Consider the following 27,057-nt stretch of genomic DNA (forward strand, 5'->3'; position numbering starts at 1 on the left):
CGCTGGCTTGATGGTGAGGTTGAGATTGGAGCAGAGGGAGTGGAGGCCTGCGCGTTGTGAGGGTGAGAGGTTGGAGTGGGGGAGGGGGGTAGACAGGTTGAGGCGGTTAATGTCTCGGTGGCAGTTGGAAATGGAGAGGTTGAGGGCGGGTAATAGGCCAGCACTGGGTATCCAGGTGGATGCAGTGTGTTGGAGGTGGGTGAAAGGGTCCTCAGAGGATGGGAGGGGGTCCTGATTGTAAAAGTAAGCTCGGAGGCGGAGGCGGCGGAAGAAGTGTTCGACGTCACAGCGTGTATTAAGTTCATTGATGCGTGGGTGGAGGGGAATGAAGGTGAGATCTTTGCTGAGGACTGATCATTCATCCTCAGTGAGGGGGAGGTCTGGAGGAATGGTGAAAACTCGGCAGGGCAGGGAGCTAAGACCTGGTGTAGGTGTGGAGCTGGGAGTGGGGGCGGAGCCTTGAACTGGAGTGGGTGTGGTGGTGGAGGAATGGGTGTGGAGTAATGAGCAGGGCTGGTGTTCTCCTCAGGGTTCTCGGGGGGGAGGGTGGGGATGGTGACAGTGGGATCTGTGGGAGGCGTGTCAGCAGAATGCAGGTGAGTGGCGTTGGTGGGGGCAGAAGTGGTGGCAAACACAGCAGTGGGGGAGGGGAAGTCACTGAGCATGTGACATCAGCGATTATGTGGGGGGCAGAAGTGATGTCACGTGTGGTGCATGAGATATAGATGTAGGGTCGTTCAATAGAATTCAGACCTGAGTAGCTATATTGTCATTTTTTTATATTCTGATGATGTTTGAGAATGGTTTTAAAGGAAGCTTTTGAAAGCAGGGAGGGAGTTGGCGAAACAATCACTTCAGAAGCAAAAGCTCGAGAGGCTGAACAGACTGAGCAGAGTCAGACAAACTGTGGAGCTAGAAGAGCATGCTCTGCTTGGGAACTCAGAACTAGGCTTGACTCTGCATCCCAGGAGGTTACAAGGACCTGGACAGAGCTCTACGCATTAAATTTCAAATCATTCACATTGCGCCTCCAGATGGTAAACAGAAACATTAGGCTTGACAGCCAAGGAATTCACAAAATTTGAGACTTTGTGAACATCCAGCCTTGAGTCCATAGAGTGACAAAACATACTTGCACCTTACAGGTGTCGGGCAATGACCAAATCCAACAAGAGGTAACGTAACCTTCTCCTCATTACTGTTGTCAGGTCTTGGACCATCGACATCTTGGTGGGAAGAGAGAACATTTGTCAGAAACTCAGCCACATAACTTCCATGGTTACATGAGTAAGTCAGAGGTTTGAAATCAGTGTACCTTATAGTACTATTAAAACCTCTGTGCTACCTGCAGGTCAGGATCGTGATGGTATATCATCCATTTGCTTTGAGAAAGCAACTTCAACGATACTTAACCAGTTAAATTCATTCAAGGGAAAGCAGTCTAATTATTAGCCCTGCCTTCATTATTCACTTATTCCACAATCATCTCTTTCTGCTATAATCCCAGCTCAAGCTTGGTATTACTCTTTGATTGAGCTCATCCTCTTCCACACTCTTTTCCCCCTTTCATACTGCCCTTGGTGCTCAGTAAAGGTTTCATTACACTCTCATCTTTCATGGGCTCCATACAGGCTAGGGGAAATCCATCACCTTAAACATTGGCTCCCTCTGCTACTGAATAGCGTGTCTATGTTGTGCAAATCTATCAGATCCAGCAGCTCATCCTCGAAAACACCTTCCAAACCCCTCGGGAGACAAGGGTAACGGGAATAGTGGAACACCAACACCAACTCCAAACATCCATCCAACCCACTTGCCATTTTGATTTGGAATGAAATTGAAGTTCCGTTATTTCATGGTTCAAAATGCTGGAGTTCCCTTCTGAACAGCACTCCAGGTGTCCCACCACCAAATGGACAGCAGAGGTTCAAAAATAAGGCTCTCTAACACATTATCAAGGGCCCTGAGGAAGTGGACAATGAATGTCATCTTTGTCAGTGATGCCCACTTCACAAAAGTGGGCATCACATATAGAAGATTCTATATGTTTCAACATCAATCAGTGAATTAGGAACACACAACAGGTGACAAAGTCTGAGCCTTCTGCTGTGCCTGTTTAATGGACTAGCATATTTCTTTACATCAGCTTAAAAGAAGGCCATTCGGTCCATGACACCTGTACTAGCTCTTAGAAAGAACTGTCCATGTAACAGGAAAAAGCCACCACTGGGACACCCCAGATTATTATTACTTTTTTCTTAACAATAAGCTCACAAGAATACTCTGAAGCCTTTTACAATCCGTCATTAACTCGCCCACAGATAATGCGAATGTTGTGTGCATGTTTGTGTTCTGTTTGAATCCCATTTATATCATTGCAGGGTCTGCTGCTGTCACAGCGGGGTGATCTGGTGAAGCAGATGGAATCCTTCTGCTTGCGAGCCCCAGATAAAGGTGAGAGCAATTAAAATCACAGCAGGATGCCAAATGCCGGCAGGGTGACTCGGTAACTGACTGCGTACACCTGACATTTGCCACATGGTCCACGGTTGAGGGAAGCAGCGAACTGACTCTACCTTATTGGAAAGTGGCTTGGAAACTGGAGAATGTTGTTGTGTTTCTTCCACCTGTGACCAGAGGATACTTTTGCCACAGACTGAAGAGGAGGGACATCTGCTAGCTCTACCTTCTCAAATCAACTAAGAGCTGGATAAAGGGGAGAAAATGATACACGGAGACTAGCACATGCAGGCAGGTCCAGTCAAGCACACACAAACTATTACAGAAGTAAAATAAAGCCTGTGAATGTTTGAAATGTAAAATAAAAAACCATGAGCACTGGGAACAAACAGTTGATCAGGTTTTATCTGTAGAGACAAGGATAGACTTAAAGTTTCAGACTGAGGAATTTTCAGAAAAGTGGGAACTTTTGAGATTGCCATTTCTGTGACATTTTTCCTTAAATGAAGTGCCCAGAAATGAGCATGAAACTCAACATGTGTTCTGTCCAATGATTTGTAGAAGTGTAGCATCATTTCCTTACTTTTCTTCTCTATGCCTCTACTTATAAGCCCAAGGAACCGATAATCTTTCTGAACACTGTTTCGATTTGCCTGGCCACCTTTATGCTCACGAACCCTGAGGTCACTCTGCTCTTGTACTCCCATCAAAGTTATGTCATTGAGCCTGGATTGTTTCTCAATGTTTCTTCCACCAAAATGCGTTTAGCTCACATTTCTCTGCATTGAAATTCATCTAGGTGGTAAAAACAATGACTGCAGATGCTGGAAACCAGATTCTGGATCAGTGGTGCTGGAAGAGCACAGCAATTCAGGCAGCATCCGAAGACAGGCAAAATCGACGTTTCGGGCAAAAGCCCTTCATCAGGAATAAAGGCAGAGAGCCTGAAGCGTGGAGAGATAAGCTAGAGGAGGGTGGGGGTGGGGAGAGAGTGGCATAGAGTACAATAGGTCAGTGGGGAAGGAGATGAAGGTGATAGGTCAGGGAGGAGAGGGTGGAGAAATTCATCTGCCAGGTCTCTCCCTATTCGACCAATCTGTCAATATCCCTCTGAAGTCACTCAGCATCTTCGCCATAATTCATTATTCTTCTTAGTTTAGTATCATCTGTAAATTTAGAGATTCTGTGCTCAACACCTATCTCCAAATCATTTATATAAGTCAGAGGAAGTAAGGGTCCCAACATCTGGGGAGCACAACTTTCAAGTTGTCTCCAATGTGAGAAATACCAATCCTATCCTATTTCCTATCCTTTAGCCAACTTCTAATCCATGATGTCAAGGAAACATCAATCCCAAACATTTCTAATTTGTTAACTAACCTGCCATGGAGCACCATTTTAAATACTTTCTGAAAGTCCAAATATACAACATCCATAACACTACCCTCATTCACTGCCTGTGTCATCTCATCAAAGACCTAAATTAAATTTAGATATAATAACTTAATTCCCTTCGGAATGCCTCAATTGAACCTGCCTCGACCTCCATGTCAGTATTCCAGATCTTAACCACTCTGGGGGATATTTTTGCCATTTATCTTAAACAAAGTTGTTTTCATTCAACATCTTTCCAACAGTGGGAATAATTTCTCTCCATCTATTATCCTCCTAGTTCCCACATGATTTGAATGCATCAATCAAAACACTTGCTCTTTTTCAAGGAAGACAGACCTAACTTCTCCAATCTATTAATGCCACTGAGATTCCTCATCCTTGTAACTATTCATGTGAATCTTTTCTTCATTCTTTTTCTGATGGCTTCACATCTTTCAAATTGCCCCATCACCACCTATGTTTGTCTAGAGCAGTTGTCTTTTGACATTTCAATCACTCCTGCCTTTGGAAGACCTTTCCTGTAGTTCTTTCCTCTGTACCTCTTTTCCTGTCTCTGTACTTGCTTAAGATATGTTATATCGAGGATATTTTCCAGTCATGGTGAATGTTTGCTAACCTGAAATAGCAGGCTGAGTTATGCCTGAGTCTCAAAGACCAGGGAGGTAGTGGGCGGTGATGCTGGTGGTGGTGTAGAGATGGAGTTATGGGATGGATGGTGGAAAAACTTGACACATTGAATTTACCTGCAACTCTGCCTTCAAGCCTACTGGTCAGAGGGCTAAAATCTAGTTCACAATGTTTCAATGACATTGTCACTCACTCTTTTAAACTCAGGAATGTATGGACTTAAACATTTTTTCTCAATAAAGTGGGTAATTTCATATTGCCTCACTATGCATTCCAGTACAATGTTTCTGCCAACTCAATTCATAGATTTGAATCATAGAATCCCTACAGTATAGAATCAGGCTATTTGGCCCATCCAGTCCACACCAACCATTTGAAGAACATTCTACCCAGACCTCTACTCTCGACCGTATCACCGTAACCCTGCATTTCCCATGGCTAATCCACCTGGCCTGCACCTCCCTGGACACTACTCAACAAGCACAGCTTCCTAATCAGGAAACTAGGAAAGGGATTTGCGGAGGTGGCAATCTGAGGCCCTTATGTGGCCATGATTCAGCCACACTTGAGGGTTTTAAATAGTGTGGAGTCCAGAAAGTCACCCCGGACCTTCTTACTCAACATTTAAGGCAACTCACCTGGGCGGTGATGGCATTATCACTGGACTGTCAATCTCGAGGAGCAGCTAATGTTCTGGAGACCAGCTAATGTTTGAGTCTCACTGTGGCAGATCATGAAATCTGAATTCTATAATAAAACAAAATTGGAATTAAAAGTCTAATGATGACCATGGCTCCATTGCCAATAGTCATGAAAAAACCTATCTGGTTCATTAACACCCTGTTGGGAAGGAAACTGCCATCCCTACCTAGTCAGACCTACAGCAATGTGGTTGACTCTTAACTGCCCTGTGGGTAATTAGGGATGGGCAATAGATGCTGGTTTAGCCAACAATGCTGTCATCCCATGAATGAATATTTTAAAAATGGCAAGGGTAGCAAGAAGGGGACGTGTTTCTCTCCGGGGGAATTAATTTATTACTCTCCAGGGTGAGTTGCCTTAAATGTTGAGTAAGAAGGTCCGGGGTGAGTTTCTGGACTCCACACTATTTGAAACCCTCAAGTGTGGCCAATTCATGGCCACATAAGGGCCTCAGATTGCCACCTCCCCAATCCCTTTCCTAGTTCCCTGATTAGGAAGCTGTGCCTGTGGAGTAGGTCACCTCCAATTGCTTCAATCTAGGGACAATGCACTATCTTTCTCATTACATCCAGGGAAGGGAATATCACACCTACAGGGTCTTACAACATGGAAGGAGCTGGTTCTTTGGGTGACCTATCCAATAAGCACCAGTCTCGTGCTCTTTTCCCATAACGTGGGAAAGGCTCCCTCTGCAAATATATATCACAATGCACTTTTAAAAGTAGAACATTGCCACCCACCATATTTATTTAAAGATTAAAAATAATTGCAGATGCTGGAAGCCAATGTAGACAGGCAGGAGGCTGGAAGGACACAGCAAGCCAGGCAGCATCAGGAGGTGGAGAAGTGAATGTTTGCCCTGAAGAAGGGTTACTCCTGAAACATCGACTTGTCCACCTCCTGATGCTGCCTGACTTGCTGTCTTCTTCCAGCTTCCTGCCTATCTACCTGCCCTATTTATTACATTCTTAGAGCAACAACAACTCAAAAATTCTTTATTGGCTGAAGATTGGAATGATGTGAGAGCAATGCATTTAAACAATGCCTTTCATGGCTTCAGGACTTCTTATCATGCTTTCAAGGTAATGAAGCACTTTTGAAGTGCAGTCTCTCCAGGAACTGGGGAAATATATTAGCCAATTTACACAAGACAAAGCTCTGGAAGCAACTGTGTAATAATGTTCAGAGAATCTGCTTTTTTTTGATGTTGGATGAGGGATAATTACTGGTCAGGACACTGGGGATGATTCTCTGATTTTTTTTTATGAAACAGTGCCATGATATCATTTATGTTCACTTGAGAGGCCAGAGGGCCCTCAGTCAAGCACCTCATTTGAATGAAGGCATCTCTGATAATGACTGCAGTGGAGTGGCAAACAAGAATTTTCAAATTTCTTAAGTGGAACTTGAACTCATAACAATGTGGCCTCACTGGCTAGAGTATTATACATCAGAGCTAAAAGGGGCAACATTCCTCGGTGCAAGTGACGGTGTAGTGCTGCTGTCACTAACATGACAATTCAGAGGTCCATTCAAATACTGTGAGAACATCAGTTCAAATCCCACCACTCTGCACCTAGGGAAGGCAGTGGCTTACTGGTATTTTGAGAGAGTGTGGACTGCAGATGCTGGAGATCAGAGTTGTGAGTGTGATGAAGGGCTTATGCCCGAAGCATTGATTCTCCCGTTCCTGACCAGCTGTGCTTTTCCAGCACCACACTCTCGCCTACTGGTATCACTAGACTGTTAATCCCAAGACCCAGATAATGTTCCGGGGGCCCAAGTTTGAATCCTGCCACAGCGGATGGTGAAATATGAATTCAATAAATATCTAGAATTAAAAATCTAAAGAAGATCATGAATCCATTCTTGATTGTTAGAAAAACCCATCTGGTCCACTAATGTCTTTTAGGAAGAAAACTGTCATCTTTACCCGGTCTGACCTACATGTGATTCCAGACCCACAGCAATGTGATTGACTCTTATCTGCCCGCTGGGCAATTCGAAATGGGCAATAAATGCTGGCCTAGACAGTGATGTCCTCATCCTGTGAATGAATAAAAACCTGGTGAATTTAATTATAATCACTAAATCTGGAACGCGACACCAAAGTCATAGTGACCATGACGCTAGCATCAATTGTTTATAAAAATCCATCTAACTCACTGATGTCCCTGTTAGGAAGGAAATCTGACTTCCTTACCCCGTCTGGTTTCCATGTGACTCCAGACCCACAGCAATGCACCTGAGACTTTAGTGTCTTTTGAGCAAGTTGTTAAGTTCAACGATGACTAAGGAGGACCACAGATGCTGACTTGCCAGCAATGTCCGTATTTCATGAAAGAATTAATCATTTAGAACCTTTTAGTACAGAAGGTGCCCTTTGCCCGATCAAGCTTGCACCAACAAAAAAATACATCTCAATCTACACGAGTCCCACTTTCCAGCACTTGGCCCATAACCTTGAATGTTATGACATTTCAAGTGATCATCCAAGTACATTTTAACAGTTGTGAGGTTTCCGGTCTCCCAGGCTATGCAGTCCAAACCCCCAACATCCTCTGGGTGAAAACATTTTTCCTCAAATATTTTCTAAACCTTCTGTATTTCACCTTAAAGTAATGGCTCCCTCATTATTGACCCTTCAACTAATGCTAACAGCTGCTTTCTATTCACCCTGTCCATGCCCCTCATGATCTTATACACCTCTATCAGGACCCACCTCAGTCTTCTCTGCTCCAAATAAAACTACCTGAGCTTATCCAGCCTCTCTTCATAATGAACATTTGTGATTTCTTCATTAAGACCATATAAAAAGCTTTGACTGAAGTCACATCAAATGAGACATTCCAAGTTAAAAGTATTTGATGTGATATCTGGAGGTGATTTCTTAATAAACAGCTTTGACTATTTGTTTTGATCTGTTCGGTCCTCACGATGTGATGTAGATGCAGTGATGGGCTATTTAGTTTCAGTCAGATATTTATACTGATGAGGTAACTAGCATAATATAAGAACTAGACATGTAAGATTCGATAGACATTTATAACAGCACCTGGTATATTTACATATATGATACAACCACAGGCATTGCCATGTCAGGGGTCATCTTGAGAAAATTGGTTATAAACATCCACCATGCTTCCCTCAATACATTACTCAGCAAGTGATATAGCAAGATGGAGACTAAAGCATTTTTACCTCAGCTCCCATGTCATGACATGGGGATGATAGTTTGACCATGTATCATAAGGATAGATTGTATACAAGCTGTGTGACATACAGAATTTACATTTGACATGGAAAATTATTAAATGGTGCAGAAAAATCCTTGGATACGGGATCCTGTAGTTAACCCTGATGTGAAGACAACACATACATGGATACTGTAAGCTAAATAAAGTCTTTGTATCAGCTTGTCCATGACTCCTTGAAACAATTTTATGCTGGCTATCTATATAGTTCGTTAGATGTACTAGCAGAGGAATCATATTACACACATTGTCCAAACCAACAAACATGCTTAGCATGAAGTGATGATAAAGTGACTCATCAAAGTTACTAATGTAAGGCAACAAATACACCAATGCTTTCCTGACAGTGTTATACTTTGGGTTTACTTCCAAAACTTCAATGTTTGTGTCCTATTTTGTTGTCCCAAAACTCTCAGGATAAATCTGATTCTGAATAAGCGACCTTTCATTGTCAATTTAAGGCTAATTTCTGAGTGCACACATATTGCAGACTGCATCAGTGGCCAAAGGGGTTAAGGGAAAATCTCGTGAGCACTGTCTTTTATTATTTATGAATGCAAAAAAACATGAGCTGTGTTTCCCCAAAGTACTCTTCTGGAGGATAAAGATCCACACAAGATGTTTTCTGAGCAGAAGAAAATCCATCTTTCTGTCTCTCATATGACAGGATTATTCATAACTCTGTGAATCTATAAATGAGGAATTCAAGTAATCCCTGCAGTTCTACAGGCTGATCATTATTGTGCAAGGGGTCTTCCTTGCAACTAACGATGAATGACAGTATTCCTTATTTTGCACACAGTAACAAACACTTGCTGTTGTTTCATGGGTAGGAAATTGATCCAGCAGCCAATGAAATTAACAATCACGTCCTTAGAATAAAGTGTTTTCAAACCAAGGTATTGATCCCCTCTGAAGAGCAAAGCTTGAAGCTCTGTGGCCCATAGCATCATGTCGTTGTTATCTACTGGAACAGAATTCAAAATGCAACAGGTCAAAGACAATAACATTTCTCTCGGCTCTCAACAAGGTCCCACAGAAAGCCTTCCATTATAATTGTGAGGATACATCAATAACAAGGACTTGCTGCTGTTAACTGGACCAGTTTAGATTCTTCTCTACCCTTTCATCTCCTTGAAGCTTACTTTGCCCTCTGTTTTGTTTCTGTTCGAACTAGCCCTTGAAAGTTTTTTTTTATTTCAGTGCTTTGACGTTCACACCTAGTACCATGGCCAGTCAGCGTCTAATGTCATATCTATGATGCACTGTACCAAATCGCCAAGCTCTTTTGGCAGCACCTTCTAAAGCCATGACCTCTGCCACGGTCACATCATGGCAACAGTGCACATCAACAATAAGATGCATTGCGACAATTCATCAAGGCTCCTCAGAAGACACATTCCAAACTCCAAACTCGACCAGGGCAGTAGATACATGGGAATACCACTATCTGCAGGCTCTCCTCCAAGCCACAGAGCAACCTGACTTGGAAATATATCACTGTTCCTTTACTGGGTCAGAATCTTGGAATTCCTCCCTAACCGCACAATGGGGTTACATAAAAACTGAAAGAACTGCAGACGCTGAAAATCAGACACAAAATGAAAATTGCTGGTAAAGCTCTGCAGGTCTGGCAACATCCATGGAGAGAAATCAGAGTTAAAATTTCAGGTCCAGTGACCTTTCATCAGAACACGTATAATGCATAGACTGCAGTGGATCAAGAAAACAACTAATCATCATCATCTCCAGGAGTATGAGAAATGAGTAATGAGTGCTAGCCTTCTCAGACATACTCACATCTTAATAACCAATACACAATATGAAACTTTAATTCAGCAGGTTACACAGTGTTCTGAATCAGAACTACGTAGGTGCAAATCTCATCCCTCAGTCTTGAGCACACAATGCAGACTGACACACCCAGTGCAGCATTGAGAAACTGTGCGTTGTTGAAGGTACTCACTTCCTCAGACTTCAGTTTCTCTCCCAAACAGATTTAATAGTTTTCATTCTTATCCTGATCAATACCTATTCCTCAACCACCATCGCTCAAAACAGATGATCCTTTGTGATCACACATCTATCAGTGGGATCTTGCTAAAACTGTCTCCCACATTTCTAATTTTATACTCTATTATTCATGCCAGACGAAGGCCAGGCATTGTTGACCTCCGCAAGAGAGAATCTAGCCAATGTCCCTTTATGTTCCATGCCATTACCATCACTGAATTTCCCACTTACAGCATTCATCAACATTCAATAGGATCACCATTGGCCAGAAACCGGACTCCACCAGCCACATAAATAGGAGAAAGTGAGGACTGCCCATGCTGGAGGTGAGAGTCAAGAGTGGGGTGCTGGAAAAGCACAGCAGGAGACTCAACACTTCTGGCACGGGCCCTTCATTAGGAATGAGGTTTGTGGGCCAAGGGGGTGGAGAGATAAATGGGAGGGGTTTGGGGCTGAGGGAAGGTAGCTGAGAGTGCGATAGGTAGACAGAGGTGGGAGTAATGATGATAGGTTAGAGAGGAGGCTGGAGCAGATAGTGGGAAGGAAGATGGACAGGTAGGACAGGTCATGAGGGTGGTGCCAAGTTGGAAGGTTGGAATAAGGATAAGATGGGGGGAGGGGAAATGAGGAAACTGGTGATATCTACATTGATCCCGTGTGCTTGGAGAGTCCCAAGGCGGAAGATGAGGCGTTCTTCCTTTAGGCGTCAGGTGGTAAGGGTTTAGTGGAGGACGAGGCCCAAGACCAGCATGTCCTTGGCGGAGTGGGATGGGGAGTTAAAATGTTCGGCCACAGGGCGGTGGGGTTGGTTGGTGCAGATGTCCAGGAGATGTTCGCTGCAGCGCTCTGCAAATAGGCATCATGATCCCCAATATAGAGGAGACCATTTTGGGAGCAACAGGAACTGTATAAATACACTGACTATAAGAGCAGGTCAGACATTCCGAATGCTGAAACAAGTAACTCACATCCTGACTCTGAAAAGCATATCCACAATCTACAAGGCACAAGTCAGGGCTGCAATGGGATATTCCCCTTTGCTTAGCTTGGCACACCTCCAACTACATTTAAGAAGTTTGACGCTGTCCAGGACAAAGCAACCTGCATGATTGGCATTACCTCTGCAAACGTTCACTCCCTTTGCCACTGATGCTCAGTAGCAGCAATGTAAACCATCTACAACATGCACTATAACAAAGTATTAAGACTCCTTAGACAGCACCTTCCAAACCCACAACCATTTTTATCAAAAAGAACATAAGGCAACAGGAACGTGAAAGATTGCAAATTCTTGCAATTTTCACTTGAACATTTCTCTTCAAGCCATTCACTATCTGAGTTGGAAATATATCACTGTTCCTTCAGTGTCACTGGGTCAAAAGTCTGGAATTCCCTTCTTAACAGTGACATGAGTTTCCTACAGCAAATGAACTGCAGTGGTTCAAGAGGGGCGGCACAGTGGCTCAGTGGTTAGCACTACTGCCTCACAGCACCAGGGTCCCAGGTTTGATTCTAGCCTCGGGTGACTGTCTGAGTGGAGTTTGCACATTCTCCCCGTGTCTGCATGGGTTTCCTCCGGGTGCTCTGGTTTCCTCCCACAGTCACAAAGATGTGCAGGTCAGATGAATTGGCCATGATAAATTGCCCCATAGTGTTAGGTGCATTAGTCAGAGGGAAATGGGTCTGGGTGGGTTACTCTTCGGAGGGTCGGTGTGGACTGGTTGGGCTGAAGGGCCTGTTTCCACACTGTAGGGAATCTAAAAAAAAAGAGGACAGCTCACCCCCACCATTTCAGGGGAAACCAGTGAGGGAAATAAATGTTGGCCTAGTCACTGACTCCAACATCACAAAAAATACATTTTAGGATGTATTTCATTGGTTATAAAATACTTAGAGACAACTGAAAGGTGCCAAGTTGGAAGGTTGGAACTAGGATAATGTGGGGGGAGGGGAAATGAGGAAACTGGTACAGGCCTCTTCTATTCAGGAAGTTTTAATAATGTACTTAGAAAATGATTAGAAAAAAAATAACATGATATTATGAAGGGAAGATCCTGTTTGACATAATTATTAGAGTTTTTGGGGTGTAATTATTTAGGTCAATAAAGGGAAATCATTCTAACAGGATTTTCAAAAGATATTAGATAAGGTGCCAGAGAAAAAGTTAAGACACCACATAAGGAGTCTTAGAGTTATAGAGATATATTAGAAGTGATAGAGGATTGGTTAAAGGATGGGAAATGGAGTACATATAAAGGAACATTTTCAAGTTGACAGATCATGACTAGTAAGGTGTTACAAGGATCAGTACTGGGACTCATCTATTTCCAATATACATGAATCTCTTAGACAAGCGACAGAGTAATGGCTCAGATATTCGAATGGAAAATATATTTGGAGTTGTTCATCAGGAGGCTAGGGACTCAATGGAATCCTAAACTTAATTGACTCCAAATTGAAAATTACTCAGGAATTTGAAGATTCCGATGGGCAATCCTACTGTGTCTGGAACGCTCTGAAGAAGTCACTTAACATTAGGAAATTCAGAGTGCTCTTCTTCAGTTAAGTGAAGGGTTACCCAGAAAAAGAGAGATGATTAAAAGGTTAGTCTAACTCCTAGCTAACTATTAAACTGACCACTCCACCCTACAATGAAGCACATCTTAGTAAATAGACCTCCCATGATCCAATCCACCCTCCCCACCGTGTCCCCTATCAACCACTCCACATCGACCAAACCCTACCCCCTCAACCAACCTACCATGATTAAATCCCCTCCACTGTCATGACCCAACAAATGCCACACCATCAGCTACAACACACTCTCTCACCCACTGGCACTATCATTCTGCCTACTTCGCCCTCCCCTCTCTAACATTGCCTCCCCCTACCCCTCTGCTACTACAGGCCTAGACACACACAGACCTGTTTGGCTCAATTAATTGCTTCAAATTACATTGCTGTCCCATTCAAAGCTATTGCCAAGTGTTCCACTTTATCTCAATCAAGACTAACAATATTCTGAGATGTTGTCTCCAACACCATTATCAATCTCCATTGTAGGAGTGAAGGAGCCATGTTAATGGCCATGAAACAAAGAGATCACAGTCCTCTCCCATCTTCAGAGTTGATTAAAATTCATTTTACAGACTTAAACAAATCTGTGTTTTGACCAACCTCCCTATCCTGCCTTCCAGTTCTCAAACTCTGAATGGAATTCTTCAGCCATGGTATCAATCCCATTCAAGACTCTTCTACAACACGAGATATGTTAATGTTCGGGTTCAGCAATCAATTAGGACAAAAAATAAAATTTATTACAAATGGACTGAACATTAAGAATAAATATATCTCACAACAATTGGTTGGTGAAATCAGGTCTAGAATGCTGATTGCAGTTTTGGTCTCCAAACATAAGGAAGGATATAGTTGCATTTAAAGCAGTATAGCAAAGGATCACTAAATAGCTCCCTGGGCCGAGATGTCAGGTGATGAGATGCTGAATAATCTGGAGTTATAGCCTGTGGAGTTTAGAAAAATGAGTAATGATCTTAATGAAAGTTTCAAGATTAGCAAAGGGCTTGACAATGTTGTCATGTTGATGTTGATTCCCATGGTTGGGGTATGGGGAAACAAGGGGCTACAGTTTCAGGATAAGATGCCAATTGTGTTAAAAGGAATTTCTTCCTTCAAAGGATTGTGAATCCCTGGAATCCACACTCTCAGGCAATTGTGGATGATTCCTTGATGACTATATCAAAGGATATGGGGAGCTGGCAGGAAAGTGGAGGTGAAGCCCAAGATCAGCTACAATCATATTGAATAATGGTAAAGGCTTGATGAGCTGAATAGAGTTGTGGAGTCATAGGGTCATTCAGCACAGAGACAGAACTTTTGTCCAACTCATCCACACCACCCAGGTTTCCAAAACTGAACTCGTCCTATTGACTTGCATTAGCTTTCTGAACCTTTCCTATCCACGAACCCGTTCAAATGTCTTTTAAATGTTGCAGTTGTAACAACCTCTACCACTTCCTCTGGCAGCTCATTCCATACATGCACCACCCTTGATATGAAAAAGTTGCCCGGCACAGTGGCTCAGTGGTTAGCACTGCTACCTCACAGCGCCAGGGACCCGGGTTTGATTCCAGCCTTGGGTGACTGTCTGTGTGGAGTTTGCACATTCTCCCTGTGTCTGCATGGGTTTCCTCTGGGTGCTTCAGTTTCCTCCCACAATCCAAAGATGTGCAGGTCAGATGAATTGGCCATGTTAAATTGCTCATAGTGTTCAGGGATGGGAGGTTAGGTGCATTAATCAGGGGAAAATATAGGATAATAGGATAGGGGAATGGGTCTCGGTGGGTTACTCTTCGGAGGGTTGGTGTGGACTTGTCGGACTGAAGGGTCTGTTTCCACACTGTAGGGGTTCTATGATTCAGGTTCATTTAAAATCTTTCCCCTCTCATCCTAAACCTGTGCCCTCTAGTTTTGGACTCCCCTACCATGGGGAAAAGACCTTGGCTATTCACCTTGTCTATGCCCCTCATGATTTTATAAACCTCTATAAGATCAGTCCTCAGCTTCCTCCATTCCAGGGAAAAAGTGCCAGCCTAACCAATGTCATCTTATAACTCAAACCTTCCAGTCTCGGTAACACCCTTGTAAATCTTGTTTGCACCCTTTCCAGTTTAATAATGTTAAAAATCACACAAGACCAGGTTATAGTCCAACAGATTTATTTGGAAGTACTAGCTTTCAGAGCGCAGCTACCTGATGAAGGAGCAGCGCTCTGAAAGCTAATACTTCCAAATAAATCTGTTGGACTATAACCCGGTGTTGCATGATTTTAAACGTTATTCACCCAAGTCCAACGCTGGTACCGCCACATCACAGTTTAATAACATCCTTCTTATATCAGGGCAAACAGAATTGTACGCAGTACTCCAAATGTGGTCTTACCAATATCTTGTTCAGCCATAACATAATATCTCATCTCCTGCTCTGACTGATGAAGGTAAATGTGTCAAATACCTTCACTCCAGATCCTATTTCATCTGCATGAATATGATCTGAACTGGAGTTGGTTGAAGGAGGAACCAAATTTCGAAACAAAAAGAAATGAAATTGTACAGGATTGAAGGTGATGCAAGTCGTGTCATTAGAAATGGCTGATGGTTATCTCACAGTTTGCAACAAGAGTGACTGCCCTGGCCACATTGACCTCACCATTAACCTAATTGTAATGATCATTTAATGAATTATACTGACATGAGAAGCTTTAAAGCATGAACACCTTTCCATTACATTTAATGTTTTTTCATGGAGTGACTGTCAATTAATCAGGTTCCACCAGCATAATCCTCTCAGGAAATCCGATTGCCATTTGATGGAAGCAATGCCAAAATGTTTGAATAGGCTCGGACGTTGCTCTCTGGAGAGAAGGAGGAAGAGAGGTGACCTGATCGAGGAATACAAGATAATGAGCGGAATGGATAGAGTCAATAGCCAGAGACTTCTCCCCAGGGCAGGACTGACTGGCACGAGGGGTCATAGTTTTAAGATATTAGGAGGAAGGTATAAAGGAGATGTCAGAGGAAGGTTCTGTACGCAGAGAGTTGTGAATGCATGGAATGCGTTGTCAGCCGTGGTGATGGAAGAAGAGTCATTAGGATCATTTAAGCGACTACTGGACATGCACATGGATAGCAGTGAATTGAGAGCTGTGTAGGTTGTTATTTTATTTTACGTTCACGGGATGAGGGTGCTGCCACCATTTATTGCCTATCCCTAATTGTCCAGAGGGCAGTTAAGAGCCAACCACATTGTTGTGCCTCTAGAATCACCAGACAGTTTCCTTCCCTAAGGGACATTAGTGAACCAGATGGATTTTTCCTGACAATCAACAATGTCATGATTGTCATTCACACACCAGGTTTAAGTCCAACGGGTTTATGTGGAAGCACCAACTTTCAGAGTGCTGCTTCTTCATCAGGCTTCCTTCATCCAGCAGGGCTCCCAAACAAACCAGATGGACTATGACCTGGTGTTGCATGATTTGTAGCTTTGTCCACCACAGACATCTCCAAATCGTGGTTATCATTGGCTCTTAATTCCGAATTTTTATTGGATTCAAATTCCACCATCTGTCGTAGCGGGATTTGAACCCAGGTCCCCAGATCATTGCCTGGTCTCGAGATTAATAATTGATTGATAATACCACAAGGCCATCACTTCCATCAGAGTGGCTATCTTTTGTTGGATATTGGTATATAAGAGAGCATAGTTGTGGCTTTTTGGAACACACATAGACAGGGTGGTTAAAATGTCATTTAGCAAGCTTGCCTTCATTTGAGTGTAGAAATTAGCAAGACATGTTGAGTTTGTATAGGATATTGGTGAGACCTCTACTGGAATATTGTGGTCAGTTCTGGTCACCCAGTTATAGGAAGAATGTTATTAAACTGGAGAGAGTTCAGAAGAGATTTACCAGGATGTTGCCGGATATGGAAGGTTGAAGTTGATTTGAGAAAGGTTGGATAGGCTGGGACTTTTTTCATTGGCATATAGGAGGTTGAGATGCAACCTGATAGAAGTTTATAAAATAATGAAAGATATAGATAGGTTTAATGATAGTTGTCTTTTCCCTAGGATGGGGCATTTCAAGACTGGGGGCACATGTTTAAGGTGAGAGGGGATTAATTTGAAAAAGGCATTTTTTTTAATGTAGAGAATGGTTTACATGTGGAATGAACTTCCTGAGGAAGTGATGGAAGTTGGTACAGTTACAATGTTTAAAAGACATTTGGATGGATACATGAATAGGAAAGGTTTGGAGAGGTATGGGCCAACAGCAGGCAGGTGGGACAGGTTTAGTCTGGGATTGTGTTCGGCATGAACTGGATGGACCGAAGGGTCTGTCTCCATGCCATATGACACTATGACTCTGTATAGCTGCCATGACATTTTTGCCACTGGAAGTAGACAATGATATTTTGCTGAGGTACCGCTAGCATAAGAGACAAGCACCTGTGTGTTACACAATACCTGTATCAGATGTTGAGTTGGAGGAACCTGACCCAGTGCTGAAACGCCTCAGGAGTTTCTTCAACAAAACAGACCAGCCTATGCCCTCAGACTCAGAGGGAGAGGGATGTAGTGATTGTAACAAGGTCAGCAAGGTGGACTTGCTTTTAGCATGAAGATCTTCTTCCTTGTGATTAGCCATTCATACACAAATACCTCTAGGGTTGCCCCATCAATGCTTCACAGCCAACAATCTCCATTTCCAAGTAGGCTCTCTCCATTCTGACCACAGAATCACATGCTTTATGGAATATGGGTATTGCCAGCTGGATTGGCGTTTATTGTAGCTGCCCGGTTGCCCTTTAGAAGGTGGGTGGGGGTTGCCTTCTTGAACTGTTGAAGATGGTTCCCCTATCCCTGCCACCTTTGACCTTCTGGATGGTAATGAATGTAGGTTTGGAAGATGCTGTCTCATGAGTTTGGAGAATTTCTGCAGCGTATCTTGTAGATGGTACGCATGCTGCAATGCTTTAGCAATCAAATGGGATGATCTCAAGCTTCTTGGGTGCTATTGTATCTTAAAAGTGCACTGTCGTCCTTTTATATTATTCTTTTCATTAATTCAATCTTAGAAATCTATTTTATATTGAAAGTATGTATGTTCTCAGTAAAAAGAAATTAGATCTGTTCCCTTGGTGGTTAATGCCTTTACTCACAAAACTGATACTGTTTAAGATTGGGAAAGTCTTACTTTGTCCAAAACTTCTGTTGTCTGAACATGTTGTCTAGTTGGTCTTCAATTAGGTTTCCAAATATCTACCACCATTTTAATGGGATTTCTTTATCAATGGTCACTGCCATTCCTATGATGTGAGTTTAACTCTCTACAATATGGAAACAGGTCCTTTGGCTCAACAAGTCCACATCAACCCTCCGAAGAGTAACCCACCCAGACCCATTCCCCTACCCTATATTTACCCCTGACTAATTCACCTAACACTATGGGCAATTTAGCGTGGCCAATTCACCTGACCTGCACATCTTTGGATTGTGGGAGGAAACCGGAGCACACCCACGCAGACATGGGGAGAATATGCAAACTCTACGCAGACAGTCACCCGAGGCTGGAATTGACCCCAGGTCTCTGGTGCTGTGAGGCAGCAGTGCTAACCACTGAGCCACCATGCCATCCACTAACAGAGTGTTTTACCTGATGCAATGTTTATGCTACTCATCTTAACCTAAGAAAGTAGACATGGATACCATGTAATTGTACAATCTAATCGACATTTTATACAACTATAAAGAATGGACATTACATTCCTCAGGTACACAGAAAATATTAGACTACACTAGAGGAGCATGGTTCCAGTAAAGCATCATGCTTCATGTGATCCAAGATAAATTCAAGAATAAAATCCTTATGCTCTCAGATTACAATCTCTGTAACAGTGTCGATGGTATCTTGAGATTATCTCCTCAAGCTATACTGACATCTCAGCCATAATGTGGAGGAGCAAGTGTCGGACTGGGCTGGACAAAGTTAAAAATCATGCAATACCAGGCTATAGTCCAACAGGTTTGTCCAAAAGCTAGTGCTGGTGTTGTGTAATTTTTAACTTTGACATATCAGCATGAGACATATCAGCATGAGACATAAGACAATTGCTTTGAAATGTCCACAGGATCACTTGAACACAGAATGAACCAACTTTCAGTAAACCAACATGGATCAGACAATGGAGAGCCAAGCTGTGATTAACACCATGATACCAACTACCCCTACTTTAGTTTATACCTTCATAAGAATGTTCACATTTGGAGATGGAACCTCAGCGATAATTAACAAACTTAAGTTCCACAGGCAGAATAAGCAAACAGGATCAGTGCAGATCTGATTGGCCAAATGGGCCGTTTTCCACACTGTCAGGGTTCCATGAATATGTTGGCAAGAAGTCCAGACTTGGACGTGGACACAGATGCACTGGCACATCAGTGCCCAGAGCAGATCCCCCACACTTGTGGGAATGACCGGATAAACCTTGGACTTGGCTGAATGTCAACTATGCAGGTCCTTTCATGGGTTCAATGATTTTAATCATAGTAGATGTCCACTCAAAGTAGTTGGACATGTACAAGGTCCATTTGCTAAATACTGAGACATCTTTTGCATCTACCCAAGTTGCATCCATCTTTTTCAGCACACTGAGTCAGGGAAGTGTGGTCACAGAAGACAGGTCATCATTTCCCAGCAGGGAATTTGGCTATTTCTTAAAGTTGGGTGGGATTCAACATTTAAGAACAGTTCCGTACCACCCATCATCCAAAGGCCTGTCAGAAAGAAAGATCCAAACTTTGAAGGCTGGAGTGAAGGAACAGCCTACAGCCTCACCAGATACTAAGCAACTATGGGGAGAGCACTGGCAGAGTTGCTGATGGGGAGAAGACTGCACACCAGGTTAAATATGATTTTCCCTGACCTGGGCAGATGAGGAGAAGGGTGAAACAACATCAGAAACTCCAGTGCCCGACCAGAGACTCCACCAAGCAAGACAGACAGTTTGATACAGGGCTTGAAATTTTGTGTAAGAATCATGGAAATGGCCCTGCGTGGATAAGAGGCCTGGTTGATGCGAGGTCAGGACCAATGATGTATAAATTTTGGGTAGATGAGACAGGTCTGAATAAGCATGTGGACTGTATGGAAGCCACAAATTCTCAAAGCAGTGGTGGAAGCAAAATGTACCCTGCTTCTTGGAGCAGTCAGAAAGGCTGTTGGGACCCGTGGTTCACCTTCTCTGTCAAACATTGTCCAGTATTGTGAATCAGAAATGGACATGATTGAAATAGGCATTATGACACCTTTACTACTGGAAGAAGAGAATGAAAGACTACTGAGGTGCTCCTGGCATAAGAGGAGACCTTCTGTGTGTTATGCACCATCTGTGTCAAATACTGAATAGGAGGAACATGACCCAGTGCTAAAATACAGCAGGATGCTCTCCAAGAGAAGGGACCAGCCAATGCCCATGGACTCAGAGGCGAAGGGATGTAGTGATTGTAATGAGGTCAGCCAGGTGTACCTCATAGAATATGAGTTCCCTAATTAATCTGGCCCTATCAGGGAGCCCTGGTTCACACAAAAAAATTGAGAGTCAGAGATACTGAAACTCTAGTATCTGATTCTCTATGAGACAGTACTATAGTTAAGGATTGTTTATGTGTAAGTAAAGGGTGACTTGGTGATGGAATACCAGCCTTTGTGGAGTTATTTCAGATGTAATCAATGCCATTACTTTCCTGGATGGCACAATCCCAAGAATTGAATACCTTCTTTGTGATAAACCAAAGCCTAGCAACTTTCCACCTTCCACTTTTAAGATAAAATACATCAGAAGCAAAAAAGAAAGCTCAAAACAGGACAAGGATATTTGACCCAACAAAATCATTCCTTGCAGTGAGTCAGCACTACCATGGCTTCACATCCAGCTGGAAGCAGAAGTCATTCTCAGTAAAGGTGACAATTAAATTATCATTAATTGTTATAAATAATATTCTGCCTCGTTATCCTTGCTACCTGCTGTCCTTAGCTGTACTGGACCAAGTGTGACTACAGAATCAACAGCAACATGGTTGACTCTTAACTGTTATCAAATGATGGAAAATAAATGCCAAACTTGGTGATGACACCTATAATCTGTAAACAAGTTTATCATGTATATAGACAGATAGTTTTTTTATTCACTCATGAGATACAGGCATTGCTGATTTGTTCATCCCTACGTGCCTTTGAACTGAATGGCTTGTTAAGCCATTTCAGAGGGCAGTTGAAAATCAACGATGTTGCTGTGGATCTGGAGGCACACATAGGCCAGACAAGATGAGGATGGCAGATTTCCTTCCCTGAAGGACATTAGTGAATCTGATAGATGTTTCCTGACAATCTACAATGGTTTCATGGTCACCGGTAGATTCTTAATTTCAGATTATTATTGAAATCAAATTCCACTATCTGTCATGGGAGGATTTGAACCCAGTTCAGTAGCTGAATTTCCTGAATTAATAGCCTTGTGATAATATCACTAGACCATTGCCTTCCCACTATAGGCAGAATATTGATATATATAGATAGAAATATATATATATATATATATATATATATACATATAAATTATATACATACTACATACATATATACCATTATTACATTTTTTTGTTCATTCACAAGATGTAGGCATTACTGGCTAGACCAGTATTTATTGCCCATCCCCAATTTCCCAGGGGGCAGTAAGGAGTCAACCATACTGCTGTGGGTCTGCAATCACATTGACCAGGTGAGGATGGCAGTTTCATTTCTTAAAGGGCAGTAGATTTTCTTACAACTGACAACAGTTTCAGGGTCATCATTAGACTCCTAATTCCAGATTTTTATTGAATTCAAATTCCACTAACTGTCATTCTGGGATGGGAAACTAGGTGCTCAGAATATGACCTGGGTCTCTCTGGGTTAATAGTATGGCAAAATACCACTGGGTTTATTACCTCCACAAACAGGTGCTTTTTAAATTATTTATTTCTATTGACACATCAGCTGGGGATATAGCACATTCCTGATAACAGTCTCCACCTGCATCTATCATCAGACCTAATTGTATTGTGAAATAGCCAACTTGCATTTTAAGCAAACACAGTATGAATTGCTTTAGGCACACGTCTATCACAAGGTAGAGTACTGAATACAGTCAGGGACTTGGGGAAATGTAACGTAGGAGGTTTGTGTTATATATGTGGACAAAACAGTCTGCTTCATCAGTAATGTAAGATCACAGATCAAGCAGATTTAATGGGAGATAGGTCCATGTAAATGCCTTGTGTAAAGCCTTGTCCCATAAATAGTGAGAATAACGTTCAATAAATATTGCTGTCTATCTGCAACATAGCTGTCTACAGTCTCAATCAGACCCAGTCCTGAACAGTACTAGATAACAATCATGGACAATGATACCTCATCAATTTTATATTCTACCACTCCAATTGTGGTAGAATTTTCTCTGTGGTGCAATTGGTCAGTGTGTTGGCTGTTAACCAAAATATATTAAAATTGAAACGATTGAGAAGATTAGCATGGCCCCTGTCAAGGATGACACACAAATTTGTGAAGCATTCCATATTTTAGTGGGTGGCACAGTGGCTCAGTGGTTAGCACTGCTGCCTCACTGGACCAGGGTTCAATTCCCACCTCAGGCGACTGTCTGTGTGGAGTTTGCACATTCTCCCTGTGTCTACATAGGTTTCCTCCAGGTGCTCCGGTTTTGTCCCACAATACAAAGATGTGCAGGTCAGGTGAATCAGCCATGCTAAATTGCCCATAGTGTTAGGTGCATTAGTCAGGGGTAAATATAGGGTAGGGGAATGGGTCTGGGTGGGTTACTCTTTGGAGGGTTGATGTGGACTTGTTGGGCCAAAGGACCTGTTTCCACACTGTAGGGAATCAATTTTTTTTTTAAAATTCCTTCACATTTGCAAAGTTGATAGAGGCTTGTTCATTTCACATCCCCGTAGATCCACTCCACGGTTAAGATAAAAATTCAGTGGACAGAGTCAAAGTTGCCGCCTCTCCACCTCCAGCAGCTGCCTCCTGCAGAAACAACTCTGCTGTCGAAAGGGTGAGTTTCAAGACAAGATATGGCTGAATGACCCCACTAGATTTGAACAGAAATCAGTCACTGTCGAGTCCAATTACTGAGATTGAACTTATCACGCCTGCACATTTGGCAAACAAGCTTGTCCAATTGAAGAATTAATGAGTTAAGTGGAGACAAGGCACCTCCGTAACTGAGGTTTATCATATTTCAATACTGCATTTATACTTTCAGAAAATCCACTACACTGCAAAGAGTGGTGAGCTACTGACTGCAAAATCCAAAGGGGCATGCATTTCAGTCCTCTTGAGTCAGATCACATTCGTTCCCAACATCCTTACAAATAAGTCCATCATTCACTTGTTACGATTGGTAAATTAATTCTGAATTCATAAGAAGGCCTAAAGAGCTAAAACATTCAGCTGCTTCCCAGCCCTGAAACTGTGCATTAGGTAGAATTTAATGTGTGCACATGTGAGAGGATGGATATTATAACAGCTCAGGATAAAATATGGATACATAAAAAAAAGATTACCCATTGGCTATTCTGCAGAGATGATAAGGATCTGATGTGATTATTGACTTCATGCACCAAAGTATTCAGCCATCATGGAGCTGCTGTGAGCAAGGCTAATCAAACACATCTTGAGGACATTTGAGAAAATAACATTTGTAACAAGACATTCTAACCTTGTACTCGGAGAATACTGCATGTGGTTGGGGGTGTCATATCTTCTAACAGATTGGTGCAAGAGACAGGGTTCAGAAAAGAGTGATGACCTGGGGCGTTCGGACCTTAGCTCTGATGAGAAAGTCATAGAATTAAAGTTGTTTTGTAAGCATATAAGCAGGGATCAATAGAGGGCGAGATTCATGACTTTAAAATGTGGGTGGCATAGATAATGTAGATGTACGCAAGCTATTTAACTGGGAGTGTGATTAAGTAGCTACAAGAAATGAGTACAAATTTAAACTAGTCTCGAGTGAGATCAGAGCTCAGACTGCTTCTCCGATACAGTAACTATTCTGCAAATAAAGCACAGTCGTCTCCCCATCAACAACTCCACAAAAACAATTGATTTACCACCTGCCCCCCATCTCTCTCCCCCCATCTCTCTCCCCCACCCCACCTCAGGAGAAAAGCTGGCTAGTTATCAACTCAAGGAGACCTTGAAGGACAAGAAAGCATTCATGCGCTTATGAAACATTTCACACAGAATCTTACAATGGTTACAGCACAGGAGGAGGCCATTCATTCATCACACTCCTGCAGGGACAACTCCATCAGCCCCACTTCTGTATGTGCCCTGCCCCTCCAAATCACCATATTTCGTCACAGCCCTGCACTGTGCTATTGTCATTAACTGATTCTGTTCGCCTTTTGAAAGTCAAAATTAAATTTGCCTCTACTAAGCTCGTAGGCATTGTATTCCAAATCCAGAGCATTTATTGCGCAAAATATTTTCCCTCATGTTGCTCTTGGTTCTTTTGCCAGTTTTTTCAAATCTGTTTCTCAACGCGTAAACCAACGCAACGAATTTCTCCCATTTAGTCCATCCAGGTTGCTAATGATTTTGAAGCACATGACATCAAAGGATCGAGAATGAAATGGCACACGTATGAGGTAATTTGCAACAGAAGCAAACACAGCGTGAGAACTGTTTTTAAGAAAAGTGAGTATAGAATCCCTACAGTGTAGATACAGGCCTTTTGGCCCATAGAGAGTGCACCAAACCTTTGAAGAGCATGCCACATTGTCCCTGCATTTCTCATGGCTAACCTGGCGACCCTGCATATCCCTGGACACTATGGGCAATTTTGCATTGTCAATCCACCCTAACCCGTACATCTTTAGACTATGGGAGGAAACCAGAGCACTGGATACAGAATGAATATGTAAACTCCACACACTGAGTCACCTGAAGCTGTAATTGAACCTGGGTCCCTGGTGCTGTGAGGCAGCAGTGCTAACCGCTGAGCCACCATGTTGTCCCCAACTGTACAGAAGTTAGGGCCTAATACACACTGCCTGGAAGTGTAGTGAAGGCTGGGTCAATAAAAATATTTATTTAATGGTTATTTAAATAGATTTAACATTCAAGGCTATTGGAAAAACAGGAACATGGCATAAAGTGATAACATGCTTTGGGTGGGACTGTAACTCAGTGATTAGCACTATTGCCTCCCAGTACTAGGGACCTGGATTCGATTCCAGCCTTGGGCAACTGTCTGTGTGGAGTTTGCACATACTCCCTGTTCCTGTGTGGGTTTCTTCCAGGTGCTTTGATATCCTCCCACAGTCCAAAGATGTGCCGGTCAGCGTGGATAGGGATATCTGGTCGGCATGGATGAGTTGGACTGAAGGGTCTGTTTCCGTGCTATACATCTCTATGACTCTATAAATTGCCTGTAGTGTCCAGGGATGAGTACATTAGGTGGATTAGCCATGACAGATGATATGTGATAGGGGTGGGTCTGGGTGGGATGCACTGGGAGGGTCAGTGTGAACTCGATGGGCAGGATGGCATCTTTCCACCTTCTAGGGATTCCAAGCCAATGCAGGCACAATGAGCTGAATGGGGTCTTTCTGCAGGATAACATTTCCGTGAAGGCTATCAAAGCTCCTCGCAATTTTCTCTTCCTTAAAAGAGGAGAGACTAGCTTCTCTGATCCATCCACGCAACCGAAGAACCTCATTCTTGACACCATTCACCTAAATCTTTTCTGTTCCATTGCTTGTACCTTTATATGAAAGTCTTCAATCTGAGTTGACTGGCTTTGCAAAGCAGAGTGATGCCTACAGCATCGGTTCAATTTCCACATCAGCTGAAGGTCTCTCCTTCTCAACCTTTCCCTTGCCTAAAGCAGTGGTGACCCTCAGGTTAAACTACCATCAGTCATCTCTCTCTGAGAGCAGCCCTATGGTCTGGTAGCACAATGGCGACTTACCCTTTTTGTACCCTCATAATCTCCCCATTCTTTCTCAGAACATTCCAAAATACTTTACAGTGATTAGATTAGATTAGATTACATTACAGTGTGGAAACAGGCCCTTCGGCCCAACGAGTCCACACCGACCCGCCGAAGCGCAACCCACCCATACCCCTACATTTACCCCTTGCCTAACACTACGGACAATTTAGCATGGCCAATTCACCTGACCTGCACATTTTTGGACTGTGGGAGGAAACCGGTGCATCCAGAGGAAACCCACGCAGACACGGGGAGAACATGCAAACTCCACACAGTCAATTGCCTGAGGCGGGAAATAAACCCAGGTCTCTGGCGCTGTGAGGCAGCAGTGCTAACCACTGTGCCACAGTGCCGCCCACGGTGAAAGGCCCTGGGTTCCCGTGGAAGAAAACATAGCCGCCAAACTGTATCTACAAGCAACAGTGATGTAACTAAAACAGAAATTGCTGGAAAATAGGTGGAGATGAAGCCTAGAGAGAGAGTGAGAGAGTGAGAGAGAGAGAGAGAGAGAGAGAGAGAGAGAGAGAGAAAAGCCAGAGGCCAGGATTGCAGATGCAGGAAATCAAAAACAAAAACAAAAACACAAATTTCTGGAAAATCTCAGCAGGTCTGGCAGCAAAGCACTAACACTGAGAAGGTAAACCTTAATTTGTATTCTGTGATGTTCCTTGATGGATAGGTACTGTCCAGATCACCTGGAATATCTCCCTTGTTCTTTGTCATGAAAACTTCAGCATCAATCTGACAACCAGAGACAGGGGATACATCAGCCTCAGGATATTCTACAGTGAGGCTTGAACCCATGATTTCTAAGGCTTGAATGTCACCACTGAAGATGGAACTGAATGATTGTTTGGATAAAAATCATAGAATCCCTACAGTGTGGAAGTAGGCTATTCAGCCCATCTGAAAAGCATCCCACACAGATCCATTCCCCCTAGCCTATGACCCTACACTTACCACGGCTA

At 42.9% G+C, this 27,057-nt stretch overlaps 1 non-coding gene across 1 annotated transcript; it reads left to right on the forward strand.

Moving 5' to 3' along the window:
• Positions 1-22,547: 22,547 nt before the first annotated feature.
• Positions 22,548-22,649, forward strand: LOC122551204 (U6 spliceosomal RNA). The gene has a single exon (XR_006312055.2). It is a non-coding gene; the product is annotated as a U6 spliceosomal RNA (small nuclear RNA).
• The last annotated feature ends 4,408 nt before the right edge of the window (positions 22,650-27,057 follow it).

This window comes from Chiloscyllium plagiosum, unplaced genomic scaffold (assembly GCF_037043375.1).
Source record: "Chiloscyllium plagiosum isolate Xiang-an unplaced genomic scaffold, Cpla_swu_hap1 HiC_scaffold_6, whole genome shotgun sequence".
Classification (NCBI taxonomy): domain Eukaryota; kingdom Metazoa; phylum Chordata; class Chondrichthyes; order Orectolobiformes; family Hemiscylliidae; genus Chiloscyllium; species Chiloscyllium plagiosum.